The sequence below is a fragment of the Pelodiscus sinensis genome, chromosome 5 (assembly GCF_049634645.1).
Source record: "Pelodiscus sinensis isolate JC-2024 chromosome 5, ASM4963464v1, whole genome shotgun sequence".
Taxonomy (NCBI): domain Eukaryota; kingdom Metazoa; phylum Chordata; order Testudines; family Trionychidae; genus Pelodiscus; species Pelodiscus sinensis.
Window position 1 is genome coordinate 118,119,151 of NC_134715.1, and position 15,994 is coordinate 118,135,144.

The 15,994-nt window shown below is 41.1% G+C and overlaps 1 protein-coding gene across 1 annotated transcript in view; it reads left to right on the top strand.

Annotated features, from left to right (window-relative positions):
• The window catches only part of LOC102446796 (DNA polymerase nu), a 144,208-nt gene that overhangs the window by 76,646 nt on the left and 51,568 nt on the right, over nt 1–15,994 (top strand). The window lies entirely within an intron of this gene.

Consider the following 15,994-nt stretch of genomic DNA (forward strand, 5'->3'; position numbering starts at 1 on the left):
ACACCTCACCAGCCCAGACAATTCTGGATCCTCAGTCTTCTCCGCATGTCATCCCACCCACCAAATCCCATCCCCATCCATTCAGATCTGTTGAACCAATGCAAAGGCAAGATCAGATACCTCAATCCACTCTGCACAACACCTGAGCACGGTATTTGGATGGGCATCGGCCTTAGAATGAATATGATCTTCAACAGTTCAGAACATCCTTTCTAGCAGCAAAAAAGACTCCTCTAGACATTACTGGGCCATGTGGTGATGTTTTTCATCACAGGCTCAGCAAAAAGGTGCTTCACCAGAATCAACAGGGATCCCTCTCATTCTAGACTCTTGCGCAAAAGAGCTCTTGTGCAAAAAGGTGTGTGTGGATGTGGAATAGGGTTTTTTTTGTGCAAAAAGAGGCAATCAAAAAAAGCACAGATGCCTTGGTGGCCATTTTGTAAAAAGCAAACGGAGTTTCCTTTCGAGAGAGTGTCCATGCAGTCTGGATGCTTTCTTGTGCAAAAGCACATCGCTATTTCGATGCGCTTTTGCAGTGTGGACGTGCTCTTGCGCAAGATGTTTTTGCAGAAGATATCTTCTGCAAAAATCTTCTTGTGCAAGAAGCCTGTAGTGTACACATAGCCTCTTAAGACGGATCACTGCAGTTCTCTTTATTTGGCATTGTTTTTTGTAGGTAAGTAATTAATTTCACTCATTTCTTGTTATTTTTCCCTTTGGTTCCATCCAAGTTCATCCCCTGCCACCCCCACCCCCCAAAAAAAACTTACCAACAAAAAAAACCACCCTGTTACTCAAGTTGTTCCCTCCCCCCACTGTTTTGGTTTTGCCCTGTTGGACAGAAATGGATTTAAATGCTGCTCCGCCTATAATGGCTCAATGCCCATCTTCACACATTAGGTATATCCCCTGATAGAATTTTTTTGCCACAAGCTCCAACAAACAGTGCTCTCTGTACTGTTCCACAGTGGGCATAGGCAAAGATACCCTGGGGGATGCTCTTACCATCAAATGGAGTCTCTGTCTCCTTTACGCCTTCCCTCCCATTCCCCTCCTCCTCTGTACAATACTCAAGATAAGCAGGGACAAGGTCAGAGTTATTCTCATAGCTCCATACTGGCCCAGACAGCCCCGGTTCCCCTTCCTCAGTAGAATGGTTCTGTTTCTGCCAGTTTCCCTGCCACGTAACCCCATAGCGGTTACCAACCCTTTCAACAGACCCAACACCCATGGTTCTTCAGACTCCATCTGAAGGTTTGGTATATGGATGAATCTCCCTCATAGAATTACAGTACTCTGATCAAGTACACTACATATGCTTGCACAGCCGAGTAGCCTTGGCATGTAAAACAGATTCTGATAAATAGACACTTTTTAAACACTGGGCTCTCCCTTGTAACATCTCTCCTGACAATGCCCCATTACCTGTCATCCTTGACTACCTCCTGCACTTAAAGCAGTCCAACCTTTCTGTCAGTTCTATCAGGGTGCACCTAGCTGCTATAACCACATTCCATACAAATCTAGATAACACAATTTTTGCTCATTCAATAACAAAACGTTTTATGAATGGCCTCCAGTTGCTATATCCTGATGTAACTCCACCAAGGGAGCCGTGGGACCTCCATTTGATTCTCAATTCCCTCACCAACCCTCCATTTGAACTCATGGCCACTTGCACTCTTCTAAATTTCTCTATGAAAACTGCATTTTTAGTGGCAATTATATCCACCAGCTAGGTGGGAAAATTGCCGCCCTCATGGGGGATCCTCCATACACCACCTTTTAAAGGATAAAGTCACACTACAGACCCATCCCAAGTTCCTCCCCAAAGTGCATTCCTCATTCCACATAAACCAAACTATCCACTTATGTGTATTTTTCCAAAATCTCATGCTAATACTTTTGAAACAAGGATGCATACCCTAGATATCCACAGGACACTCTCTCATTTTACATCCACAGAACGAGGCCTTTTAGAGCTTTGCCCAGACTCTTTATATCTATAGCACATAGCTCTGTGTTAACAACACAACTAACTTATGCCACCTACCTCCATTTGAGCCCATTCTACCTGGGCGGTGGTCATGTCTGTGGCTTACCTCTGCAAGATCCTTCTCGAATATATGCACAGCAGCCACGTGGGCTTCTGAGCAAAAATTTGTGAAGCACTACTCACTTTCTTGTGGACCTCTGTCCTCAATGAGCGTCATCAAGGTGGTGTTATCTACAGCTTACCTGCCATATCTGAAGTCTCTACCTCCTTATGACATACTGCTTGCAGTCACTTGCTGTCGAGTACCTTAGAAGAAGAAGAGGAGGTTACTCACCTTTAGAAGTAACTAACATTCTCTGAGATGAGCACCCTGGTAGGTGCTCCACTACCCTCCCTTTATCCCCTCTACTTCAGAGACCGTTTTTTTTTCCCCTATAAGCTGGGTTTTCGGGTAGAGAAGGAACTGAGAGGAGGGTGGCCATGTATGCTCACAAGCTTGCTGCACATGCACAGCTCCTCTAGGTACTGCTGTGAAAAATCCGGTCTGTTGTGCTGAGACTTACTGACACCTGTTGTGGAGCACCCACAGGACACTCATCTTGAAGAACATCAGTTACTAAAGGTGAGTAACCTGCTCTTCTGAAAACATACCTGATTCCAATTAGTAGTTACAGGTAGCTATTGGATTTTGCATTAGTGCAAGAAGCTATACATTCTCTTCACAAGAATGAAAGTTTCTGCTATGGAACACTTTGAAATCTTTCAACAAGCCTAAAAGCATTAATGGAACTATTGTAAAAATATTATGTGTAATGTTCTTTGAAGTACTTATTTCACCTTTGAAATGCCTCCTTTTCAGATGAGGCAATTTTGGAACCAATATGTGCTCCTTTTGTTTTTCTTTCTTTCATTCTACTGAAAAAGATCATATTTTTGTCTCTAATGTAATGTAGTCAGTACTACTTATCTTGGAAAATCCAGTATTACAATTGAAGATCTAAAAAATTGTTCTGAATATTTTGATATTTTATCACAAATACAGCATGAAAATAGAACACAGATATAGGTAGTTTACAAACACTGGATTCTCACATAATTTTGAAGTGTTTAAAAGTTGTAATCAGAGTTTTGAAATCATGTTACTAAAATATTGTAATAAACATACAGAGACTGTAATTAATTGTACTTTTAAGAAAAATTTAAAGCTGTTTTCAAAACCCTGCTTGTGGTATTTAAAGTAGTTATTTAAATTGTTAATGTGTTGTGCACAATGTACACAATAAAAGCTATAAATTACAGAGAGGTAAGGTAAAGCCTGATAAACTTTTAAAGGAAGGGATCTGGAATTTGATGTTGGTGAGATGTAAACCCAAAATTCATAATGACTAGCTTTGCATACTTTTAATATATCTAACATATCCTTTTATTATTGTTTGTTGGCTTGCTTCAGGGAGTGCAAGAATATTTTTCTAGTAGCAAAGTGGCCTTTCATCAATACATTTATGACACATTTGCAAAAGAGAGTAATAAGCAGTCTCCCTGGCTTCAAGGATGAACTGACAATGTTTTCCTATGTCCTAATGAGTGACTGATTGGGATGAAGTTTAGAAGACATAACAACACCTGCCCTATACTATCTTAAGTGTTCCGAAAAGATGAGTCTCTTGTTAGTGGTAGGTTTTGTGAAGAAGAGGCATTAAAATACTCAAAAATGGAAAAATGGATGGCCTCGCTCTGGTGAGCAGCTGCAGCAGTTAGGAATGAATTCTCTTCACCTCCTGATAAATTGCACAATTAGTTAAGGACATTATGATTAGAGAATATCATGAACCAAAACCATGAGTTTAAATCAGGGATTATTGTTCACTCTTCAGAACACTCTTAAATTTGGGAAGACTGAAATCTAGATTTTGAAACCCCAACTCCAGGAGTGTTCCAATCCTGGATTTTTATTCAGATTCTTACAGAATATGAAGTTTAGATCTTGGGCTCTGGTTAAACCACATCTTTAATTCCTACATGAATTTTTCAGTGAATGTTCCCGAAATATTTTCATTGGATAGTGCATCCACAAATAACTATGGTAAATACTAAAATATATTTTTTCTTTGACCTCAGGATCAGAATTTGAAAGATATTTTTAAGCCCTAATGATTTCAAAATAAACACGTCTGTTGAGCTAGAATATATTAACAGCTTTGTTATTGCAGCAGAGCAATTTCTGTCTATTTTTAAAACTCCCTTGCAAGAAGTGGTAGTTGATATTAATGAAATGTAACAGTTGTCTTGCTTTGCATTTCTGACAGACTGTCTGTATGCCAGCTTACAGCAGTTTCACCATGTTGCTTGCAATTCCCTTGAAGATATGCAGCTGTGACATTTGTTTAGACTAGCAGATAAGGCACAGAGAAAAAGTCTTTGAGAAGAATACTTGCTTCTGTTTTTAGATGAGTTAAACAATAGCATTAGTGAAACAATATTTTAACCAAAAGTTTAACAAGATAGCTTAATTTGATGTCAGAATCAGAGGATTATTGTTATTGTACAATATTTGGTTTCCTTTAATTGATCTAAAACAACTGAAAAAGAAGCCATAATTTTAATACTTTTCCTCTATTAGGCATGCAACATAATAAGTGAGCTTTGTGAATAGAATAGAACAATTCCACCCCAACAATGCTTTATCCTAGCATCAGTATTTGACTCTACTAATTCCACAGACAGATATCTATAAAAGAGGCCATCTTCTTATAGTCTTATTCTGATGCTTCTTTTTCTTTAAGAAAATAGCATATTGTATGGGAACAGAACATAGTTTGACACACAGCCTTGATTATAATTCATTTTATTTCATTATTCTGTGAACCCTTTCTTCTTCATACCTTAATGATGGGTCAAGCTGTATCTTGCTAAAATTAAGAATGAACATGTTATTGATCCATGTCTTTTTGAAACCAGTCAAGTTAAAGCACAGCTGCACACAATTTAAAAACAGCTGCATCTTGGGACTGCCACATCAAATTGAGATTTATATTCTTAGATTTTTTTTGGTAAATGGAAGCTGATGAGCTAATGGGTGTATGCTGTACGCTAATACTCTGAGGCTGCGTCTACACTGCAGGCTTCTTGCGCAAGAAGCCTTTTGCACAAGAGTTTTTGTGCAAAAACTTCTTGCACGAGAGCATGTCCACACCTCAAAGCGCATCACTAAAGTGATGTTCTTTTGCGCAAAAGATTGTACACACTGCATGGACGCTCTTTCGCAAGAAAGCTCTGATTGCCATTCACAGAATGGAGCATCCACACTTGCCTTTTTGTGCAATAGCTGTAACGCAAAAGGGAGTTATGCCTCGTAGAAGGAGGTTTACCTACACAAGCAAAAGCCCTCTGTTCTGCCATTTTACTGCTGATTTACTTTCATTTGAAGTGTGGACGCTCCACAGGTTTTTGCGCAAAACATTGCAGTAGACATAGCCTGAATTACATAGACTAGATGTCAAATACATTAAATATTTATTTAATACAGCTATATTGTGTATATTTCTAATCTTAAGAGCTATAAAGCTTTTACTGCTTCATCTGGGAGTAATTGTATGCTTCTTGGCCATCACCTTGCACAAGTAGCAGAACTACTCTGCTGTTGGAGTTCTGATTTCAAACACAATCCTTTTCAAGAACATTCATCTAAACATTCCAGTTTTTCTTTTGCCTGTAGTTGAACAGAATGTGAGCTTATCTGGTGTTTTTTTCCCCCAAGATAGAAATCTGGGAGAAAGCAGATGTATTATAAATGACATGCATCTGACATAGTGGGTCTTTGCCCATGAAAGCTTATGCTCCAATAAATCTGTTAGTCACTCTACAAGGTGCCACAGGACTTCTTGTTGTTTATGCAGATTCAGACTAACATGGCTACCCCTCCTATACAGATGTATTAAAGCAGCATTTCTCAAACTATGGGCTGCTGCGGGAAAAAAATATCAGGCCTCAGTGTGGCTGCCAGGGTGTTCCAGGCTCCCGGACTGTCTGTGCAGTGCCGGGTTCCCCAAGCCCTCAGCCAGGCTGGGCGGATGCAGCCGTATGTTTCAGGCTCCTGGAAGAGGCATAGTGAGGGTTACCAGGTGAGCTCTTATTGCTGGCTGTGGAGGGGGGAGGAGAGGTTAGATATGGGCCACAAGGAAGCAGGGTCGGGGTAGTGGAGCTGCGCGGGGGAGATACGGAGGGGAACCGGCCGGTGGAAGCAGGGCTGGCTGGGGGGGGGGGGGGGGAACTGGCTGGCAGAAGCAGGGCTGGCCGGGGGGGTGGGAGCAGTGGGGCTGGTTAGGGGAGATCGCAGTGGGGGGGAACTGGCTGCCAGAAGCAGGGCTGGCAGGGGGGACAGGAGCAGGGGGGCTGGCCAGGGGAGATCGCCGGGGGGGGGGGGAACCAGCTGGCAGAAGCAGGGCTGGCTGGGGGGGGGGGGGGACAGGAGCAGTGGGGCTGGCCAGGGGAGATCGCCGGGGGGGGAACTGGCTGGCAGAAGCAGGGCTGGCTGGGGGGGGACAGGAGCAGTGGGGCTGGCCAGGGGAGATCACCGGGGGGGGGGGAACCAGCTGGCAGAAGCAGGGCTGGCTGGGGGGGTTGGGAGCAGTGGGGCTGGTCAGGGGAGATGGCAGTGGGAGGGAACTGGCTGGCAGAAGCAGGGCTGGCGGGGGGGACAGGAGCAGTGGGGCTGGCCAGGGGAGATCGCCGGGGGGGGGGGGAACCAGCTGGCAGAAGCAGGGCTGGCTGGGGGGGGGTGGGAGCAGTGGAGCTGGCCATGGGAGATCACAGGGTGGGGGGACCGGCTGGCAGGGGCAGTGAGGCTGTCTGGGGGAGATCGCGGGGCTGGCTGGGGAACCGGCTGGTGGAAGCAGGGCTGACGGGAGCAGCAGGGCTTGCCAGGAGAGATTGGGAGGGAATCGGCTGGCAGGGACAGCGGGGCTGGCCCGGGAAGGTGGGGGGGGGGGGTGGAGGGAGAGAATCGGCCAGCGGGGAGCAGCACTGATCAGGGCGCACGTGGATCCTGTATAAAAATTTTAAAGCAGTGCCTTTTAAATATCCCCACTGCTGACAGTGAGGTTTAAAGGCAATACAATGTGTCAGAATGGAGAGAACCTGGTGCATTCACCATCCAGAATGAGAATATGGATACAAAATTCCAAAGATGATGTCAGCTTTCTGAAAACAAATGAGCCCCTTTTCAATACACGATGTAGTGGTGCAGGGTTTTATTGGATTACAGTCCATTTTTCCAATCCATATTTCCTTAACTTGCTGGTAAGAATGTTGTGGGTGGCCTTATCAAAAGCTTTGCTAAAGCTGGCCCTGGGGGCTTTGGGAGAACCAAAAACAATGGATTTGCATATTCATCATTTGTGTAATGAATATGCAAATATGCAAATGAATATTACCGGTCCTCCGTGTCAAAAAGTTTGGGAATCCCTGTATTATAGCATCCATCTGAGGCAGGGTTGTTCTTTCATTCCTCTCTTCATCCTCGCCATGGTCTGGGTTTGGATATGCAGCCAAGATCATCTTTCACCATTGCACAAGCAGCCTACTTTGTCCCTGTGGGAAGGCATCTGCAGAGTTCCTGTACTATCTGCCTCCTTGCATCAAGATCAGAAGTGATTTGATATAGCCCTTTCTGGAGGTGCTGTCTTATTTCCCGAATAGCTTCCATTCTTTCTTCATTGGCTGGAGCTTCCGTAACAAAGCTAGTTAATTACTGTAGGTGTGGCAGGCAAAGAAAATGTTCTAGTAGTGTTGGTCTGTTTACCATGTCAGAGATGCCATCTCTTAGAGATGCTATCTCACCCATTATTCTCCATTCACAGCCAAAGAAAGTGTGAGAGAATAATTTCCTGGTTAGTTAATTCGTCCAAGGACTTGGAAATAGATCTTGCCTATTCAGATCATTTGGCAAACCTGAGACAGCTATAGTGGTGAGAAGAGAGCCACAGTCCCACTCCTGCATCAGTTTAGAGAGGAGACAAGAGCATTCTCAGGTTTCTCAGTTAATGACAGAGAATCTAAAGTTCTTAACTGGAAAAACTCCAGAACTGTTGATCTTCCAACAGAAATCGTTCAGTGCTCGCTTATCCCAACAATGTGCGGAATAACTATTTCCCAATGCATTCTAGTCTCCTAGATGTTAAAAGTCCTTGGGTTCAGCTTCATGGTGAAAATCTCATTCTCAAGGTGGTTCACAAGTTTCACCGACTCCCCAAAGAATGCTTCAGAAATTAACACTAGCATAATATAGGACATGGCCTGGGATCTAGTCTCCTTATCTGCATTTCTCTTGACCCATAATTTGGTAAGAAGAGAACTGGGCAGTACAGGGAGCTGCAAACCAGGAGATGAAGTTGTGAAATATTGAAAGCAAGACTTTCGCCCACCTTAAGAATAAAGATATCAATCCTGATACAATACAGATCAAGGAAAACATTTTAACCTTCTGCTATAGCAGATAGATTACGAAGGACAGATGACAGGTAGATGGGTGTAGCTCAAGAATAGTTAAGTGAGCATACTGGGAATGAAGATCATAGACAGATGACAGACTGAATTGGGAAGAGGAAAAGAAGTAGGTTGAGAGAGGAGATGCAGAACCAGCTCTCCTCTGGTTGGTCTGAAGGTTGGGAACACTAGCCTTTTAATCAGAGAAACTGTATTTGATACTTCACTGTAGAAGTTGAATAAAAAGGATAATTAAATTTAATCTAAATGTAAACTAGGGGGAATATGGTTATACTGGACTACCTGCACTCTTGGTTCCTTTATCTGCTAGATACCATATTTAAATTGTCTAATAGAAGACATTTTTCATCGGAGCTATATTAGTATCATGTTTTAGCCATGAAACTGTATATCAACTTTCATAAAATGGACTTTTTGGCATGAGACTTACATTAGCAGCAAGATGGACTATATGGTGAGGTAATAGATATTTTTCCATCTCTGATGTCTGTCATTCTAAGGTATATAGTGGCTCATATATTCTACCTATTGTAATTGTAATCACCTGTGTAATTGTAGTGAACCTGTGGAACTCCTTGCCAGAGGAGGCTGTGAAGGCTAGGACTATAATAGAGTTTAAAGAGAAGCATGATAATTTCATGGAGGTTAGGCCCATAAAAGGCTATTAGCCAGGGGATAAAATGGTGTCCTTGGCCTCTGTTTGTCAGAGGCTGGAGAGGGATGGCAGGAGACAAATCACTTGATCATTGTCTTCGGTCCACCCTCTCTGGGGCACCTGGTGCTGGCCACTGTCGGTAGACAGGATACTGGGCTAGATGGACCTTTGATCTGACCCAGTACGGCCGTTCTTATGTTCTTATGTTAATCCTATCTACATCATTTGAGGAATAAATGTACAGTATTTATCTTATGCAATCAACATAACAGTATCCACATAAAACTGGAATAATTTCTAAGCCTTCCAGCTGTCACCAATTATTTAGAATTCCAGCCAAATCAGAAACTCATGTGCCAACATTCCAGACCTACACATACAATATGAACAACCTTTAACCTATATTAAACAGCAACAGCTGTTTAAAACCCCCACATATATAGTATACATTTCACTCTTATGAAATAACGGAAATACACTTTTTAGAGAACTGATGTGTAGTCTTTACAGTCATACGTACTTTGGTGCTAGACTAGTCTGACAACTTAAATAGCCTCCAGTCAAGTGACAACATATGTGAGCAGGAAAGAGGGAGGAATTTCATGTTGTTGAAACACAGTGCTTTTATTAGTGATAATCCAGAAATAATATGAAGAGTCAGCTCTAAATCTGGGTGTGATGAGATCTCCAATAAAAGCACCCTTCCGAAACAATGACTATTTTCAATTTAAAAAATGGATTCATATTAAGAGCCTAGTATTTTCTTTCTGTAAACTCTAACAAGAGGACGGGTAGTTTGCTGCTCCCTTAATTAGGTAGCTAGAAGCCAAATCATAGTGGGGCTGAGTTTACTTTTGGAGGCTGCTCCACCCGGCTGATAACAGCCTTCTTTTGTAAACAGTTTGCTCCTTTAACTCAAGTGGAAGATTCAAACACTGATGATGAGGGGCGTGTGTAAGGGGGGAAATAATATATGATATGTAGTGAAACACTGTATCATAATACACACACAAGGAGGCAGAATTAAGGTTTCACAGGTAACAGTTATCCTTTCAGTCTTTCCCCAAAGTACATGCCATAGTTGAGAATGGAAATGTAGATCGACCTGTTAACCAAGAGCTTAGGTCAAGAACTCAGCTCCTGCTTCATGACTATGGACCAGTACAGTGCCTGCACTACTGCTACCGCCTTACCAAACCCCCATTTGGTCTCATGCTCCCACAGAGATTGCAGGTAGAAATGGTGGAAAAGAGGTTTCTTCATAGGCTGGCTGGGCTTACATTCTGAGCCCTGGTCTACACTAGGGAGTGATTTCAAAATAACTCCCCGTATTTTGAAATAACAAGGCGAGTGTCCACACTACCAAGCCCATTATTTCGAAATAAGGGGCTGGTTATTTTGAAATAACTACTCCTGCTTTCCACGAGAAATAATGCTTATTTTGAAATGGTTATTTTGAAATAGTGGTAGTGTGGACCCTCCACTGCTGCTACTTCAAAATAACTACTCCCTAGAGTCATTCAAAGAAATTACTCCCCAGTGTTTCTTGGGGCTCTAAGTCAAGATAGAGCATCCACATTAAGGGAGCTTGTCTCAGACTAATTTCAAGGCTTCCCTATAGCGTAGACAGTTATTGCAAAATAGTTATTTCTGGAATTTTATTTTAAAGTAAGTTATTTCTAAATAATTTCCTAAGGTAGACATGCCCCTGAGAGATGAGGTCTTGCCTCTTTTATACTGCAAAATTTTATTTAGTAGTGAATTTACATGTTGTGTTAATATTTGTTTCCAGGGTGTTTTTAATTGTTCATATCTTACTTAATGGGAGTTGTTCATTTAAAAAGAGAGTGGTACACTTTATTGCATCCTAGAATACTCAAGGAGCTGATAGAGGAGGTATCTGAGCCTCTAGCTATCATCTTTGGAAAATCATGGGAGACAGGAGAGATTCCAGAAGACTGGAAAAGGGCTAATATAGTGCCCATCTATAAAAAAGGAAACAAGAACAACCCAGGAAACTACAGACCAGTTAGTTTAATTTCTATGCCAGGGAAGATAATGGAGCAAGTAATTAAATAAATCATCTGTAAACACTTGGAAAGTGGCAAGGTGATAGGGAACAGCCAGCATGGATTTGTAAAGAACAAATTGTGTCAAACCAATCTGACAGCTTTCTTTGATAGGATAACAAATCTTGTGGATAAGGGAGAAGCGGTGCATGTGGTATACCTAGATTTTAGTAAGGCGTTTGATACAGTCTCGCATGATAGTCTTATCAAATAAACTAGGTAAATACAACTTAGATGGGGCTACTATAAAGTGGGTGCATAACTGGCTGGATAACCATACTCAGAGAGTAGTTATTAACAATTCACAATCCTGCTGGAAAGGCATAACAAGTGCGGTTCCGCAGAGGTCTGTTTTGGGACCGGCTTTGTTCAATATCTTCATCAACAATTTAGATAGTGGCATAGAAAATACGCTTATTAAGTTTGCAGATAATACCAAGCTGGGAGGAGTTGCAACTAATCTGGAGGATAGGGTCATAATTCAAAGTGACCTGGACAAATTGGAGAAATGGTCTGAGGTAAATAGGATGAAGTTTAATAAAGACAAATCCAAAGTGCTCCTCTTAGGAAAGAATAATCAGTTTCATACATACAGAATGGGAAGCGACTGTCTGGGAAGGAGTATGGCAGAAAGGGATCTAGGGGTTATAGTGGACCACAAGTTGAATATGAGTCAGCAGTGTGATGCTGTTGCAAAAAAAGCAAACATGATTCTGGGATGCATTAACAGGTGTGTTTTGAGCAAGACATGAGAAGTCATTCTTCCGCTCTACTCTGCACTGGTTAGGCCTCAATTGGAGTATTGAGTTCAGTTCTGGGCACTGCATTTCAAGAAAGATGTGGAGAAATTGGAGAGGGTCCAGAGAAGAGCAACAAAAATGATTAAAGGTCTAGAGAACATGACCTATGAGAGAAGACTGAAGGAATTGGGTTTGTTTAGTTTAGAAAAGAGAAGATTAAGGGGGGACATGATAGCAGTTTTCAGATATCTAAAAGGGTGTCATAGGGAAGAGGGAGAAAACTTGTTCATCTTGGCCTCTGGGAATAGAACAAGAAGCAATGGGCTTAAACTGCAACAAGGGAGGTTTAGGTTGGACATTAGGAAAAAGTTCCTAACTGTCAGGGTAGTCAAACACTGGAATAAATTGCCCAGGGAGGTTGTGGAATCCCCATCTCTGGAGATATTTAAGAGTAGGTTAGATAAATGTCTATCAGGGATGGTCTAGACAGTATTTGGTCCTGGCACGGGGGTAGGGGACTGGACTCGATGATCTCTCGAGGTCCCTTCCAGTCCTAATATTCTATGATTCTGAGATGGACTATCCATTTTGACTACATTAATGAATCAGCAAAGTTAAAGCTTTCTTTGGAGGAATAGTGGGAAATATTATCACTGACCTTGAAAAATTATATAATTTTTAGGTTTTTAAGGTAGGTCGTTCTTCCCTTCTCTCATTGCTCCTGTAATACTGCCCCCTCCATGTCTATTTCTGATGGATTTAGGCATCTTTGCTGAAGCTGTGCTGGTTTTGGCCTGCAGCTCTGGTGTCAGAAGAGCCTCCTCTTTAAGGAATAGTGATAGAGATGTAGCCGTGTTAGTCTGGTGTAGCTGAAACAAAATACAGGACTATGTAGCACTTTAAAGACTAACAAGATGGTTTATTAGATGATGAGCTTTCGTGGGCCAGACCCACTTCCTCAGATGGAAGTGGGTCTGGCCCACGAAAGCTCATCATCTAATAAACCAACTTGTTAGTCTTTAAAGTGCTACATAGTCCTGTATTTTGTTCCTCTTTAAGGAGTTTGCGTTTCCCAACTCAACCTGCTGTTCTCCTTACCTGTTTTCTGCACTGGGGATTTTGCTGACCTGATAGGCTCCTTAAAGCACTTAGCTTTTCTGTTGAGATCTGTAAAACGTTAACTGCATAAATGCTTTTTTAGTAGAAGGACTCCATTCTTTTTTCTGTCTAACAGTAGGTAAAGTAGAAAGCAGTATCAAGCAACCTGTTGTTGTGCAAATAGCATGAGATGGATATTAAGGCAAGAATGGGACTCTGAAGATGAGGGCACAGATGGGAAAGTGTTGTAGATGTTGGCAATGGACAGTTGAGAGAAGAAGTGGGGATGGGTGAGACTGTGGATGAAGAGTATGAATTTGGCAGTAGAAAATAGATGAAAGGAAAGAGAGGGTACAAGAGGGAAAGAAGAGGAAGAAAACCAGGAAACAGAAAAAAGAGATAGAAGGGGGGGAAATAATAGAAAATCTGAACTGTTAGACAATGCAAAGTTAAAAATTGAGAGGAAGAAACAAAAAAAAGCTAAGTATCAAAAGCTTCATGTCAAAAGTACTGTAATGACAATTTGTATTTTCAGGGAAGGACCCCTGAATCTCTTTGCTAAAGTTAAAAATCAAAGCCTCCAGCAAATTCTTTCTTTTGAGGTCTCCCCTGCACTTATCTCTGCTCCCTTCATATATACTTACGTCACCTCCTCCTCCAGATGCAGACAGTTCTGACTTAACTGCTGTCTGTCTTCATCTGAATGTCTAGGCTTAACAGCTGAGCCCCATTTAGGCCTAATCAGCTTCCTCCCTCAGGCTCATATTTATTTTAAAAATTGCATCTAGTCTATACTGCTGATTACAGTGTGGGCAAAATTCAGTGCTGGTGTATGAAAATGCAACTCCATTGGCTCTGTCTGTTTTGCATTATGCAACAATTCAGTTATATAATGATGTTTTATGCTATATCTGTATGTCACTTTCTAGTCAACAATTACAACACCATTATCCCAGTTACAAATAGCATTAGCTTACCATACATGCCATAATATTCCATACATGAGAGATGAAACTCAAATTAAAATAAGGTGCTATCTAGAAATAGTTGTATAATACCTTGTAAGACAAATCATATTTGTTAACACAAAAAATAACCTCCTTTCTATTGGCAGTGTGTTTAAGGGGGATTTCTCACCTGACATCTGCATTTAGGAGAAGCTGACCTATCAATGTAATTTCATTGTTCAAAGCAATAACATCCCTCTGCCAACCTCTCATCTCAGGAATACTACTCTGAAATGCAGAAGGAATCAAGTGTGCTATTAATAAAACCAAATACTATGAGGACAGGCAGAGACACAAGTTATTTTCATTTTTAGGCATGACAATCAGTATTTAAGTGACTCATGACTTACCATTTGTTCGAACATTTGTGAATTATGCTGTTGCCTTTTGCTTTGTTATACCCCATTCCTAAGTGTGATACACACACATTCAGACTTGCATAGAGTGCTAGACTTAATCCCTTGCTGCCAAATACTGGGTTTTCCAGGTTTAACACACTAACACAAGTGTTGGCTCACCATATTGTTTTAGCACTATATTAAAAGGAATGTTTAACATCAAGTACTAAGAGTTTAATCATTTGGGGGATGACATATCCATATTTCTTGAATAATAAAGATAAGAAAATGTTAAATTTATCAATGTGTGACTGGCATGAGTGTAGACTGCATGGACTGTTTGAGCTAAGGCAATCAACAGAAGTGAAATTGGTGAGTGTTAGATCTCATTTCATCTATCTGCTAGAAAACCGTAACTGAACTCTCACGAGTGAGTATTATTATCTGAGTGAGAATTGCAGGTTGTGTGGATTAGGTAATTATGACTTTGTGTGTGTATATGGATATATGTACATAATTAGTGGTAAATTAAGAGATATTTGTAAGATATGTCATACATCTAGGCAAGGATTTTTCAAAAGTACCCTACTGATTTAGAAGGTTAAGTCCTTAATTTTCAAAGAGATGAAAACTTCTAAGTGCCACAGCACTTTGAAAATGAGATTAAGGTTCCTAAATCCCTTAAGCACTACTAAAATTGTATCTCTATTTTAATGTCTCATATATAACATGAAAGAGGGAAATGCAATACATGGTTCCTCGATAAAGAACCTACCTTTTCCTTGCTGCATAAATCATGAGTTTAAAGAAAGCAAAGTAACTTTAAGGACTGGAGGCTTTAATGATAGTTTTCAGTCTGGAGTATTCCTTTTAAAACTCTTAATAAAACTAAGAGTAGGAGACTTATGTATTTTCAAAAATACCTGAATAGCAATCCATTCCTAGGAGAAATACATATATAGGGCATAGACGACAGGTGCCTGTGGGAGAAGAGGGTGCAGGGATGGCATGGAGAGACAGGGAAGGAGCATGTTGGGGAACCCCATTTAGCAATTACAATTAAATTAAAATTTTGGAGGGGGCATAGGGAGGTGATGCACCACCCGAGTGTTACCATAGGTTACTTATGTATTGGGGGACAGGAAGCGGAGAAAAAAAACCACAGCCAAAAATGGCTTCTTATTAATTCACATAGAGCATTTTATCTACAATCTCTCCCTGAAAAAGTGAGTCAAAGTAATTTCTTCAGGCTTCACTGGTAGGTTAAGCTAATTTGGAGGCAGATATGTAAGCACATTCTTAACTTTATTAATATGAGTATTCCTGTTGATTTTAATTGGACTATTCATGGTAGTAAAGTGAAGTACATTTATAAGTGTTTGCAGGATTGGAGCTTTATTACATTATTTAATTTATGCGACTAATACCAACCAATTCAACTTGAAAATACATTGTAAAGTCATGCTGTGAATTTTTACCTAAGAATCCAGACAAAAATGTGGAAACCTTAATTCTAAATCTTCAACATTTTTACTTGCAAGGAAAATCCATGCACATTACTGAATTTTCACAGAACGTTTGTGGAAT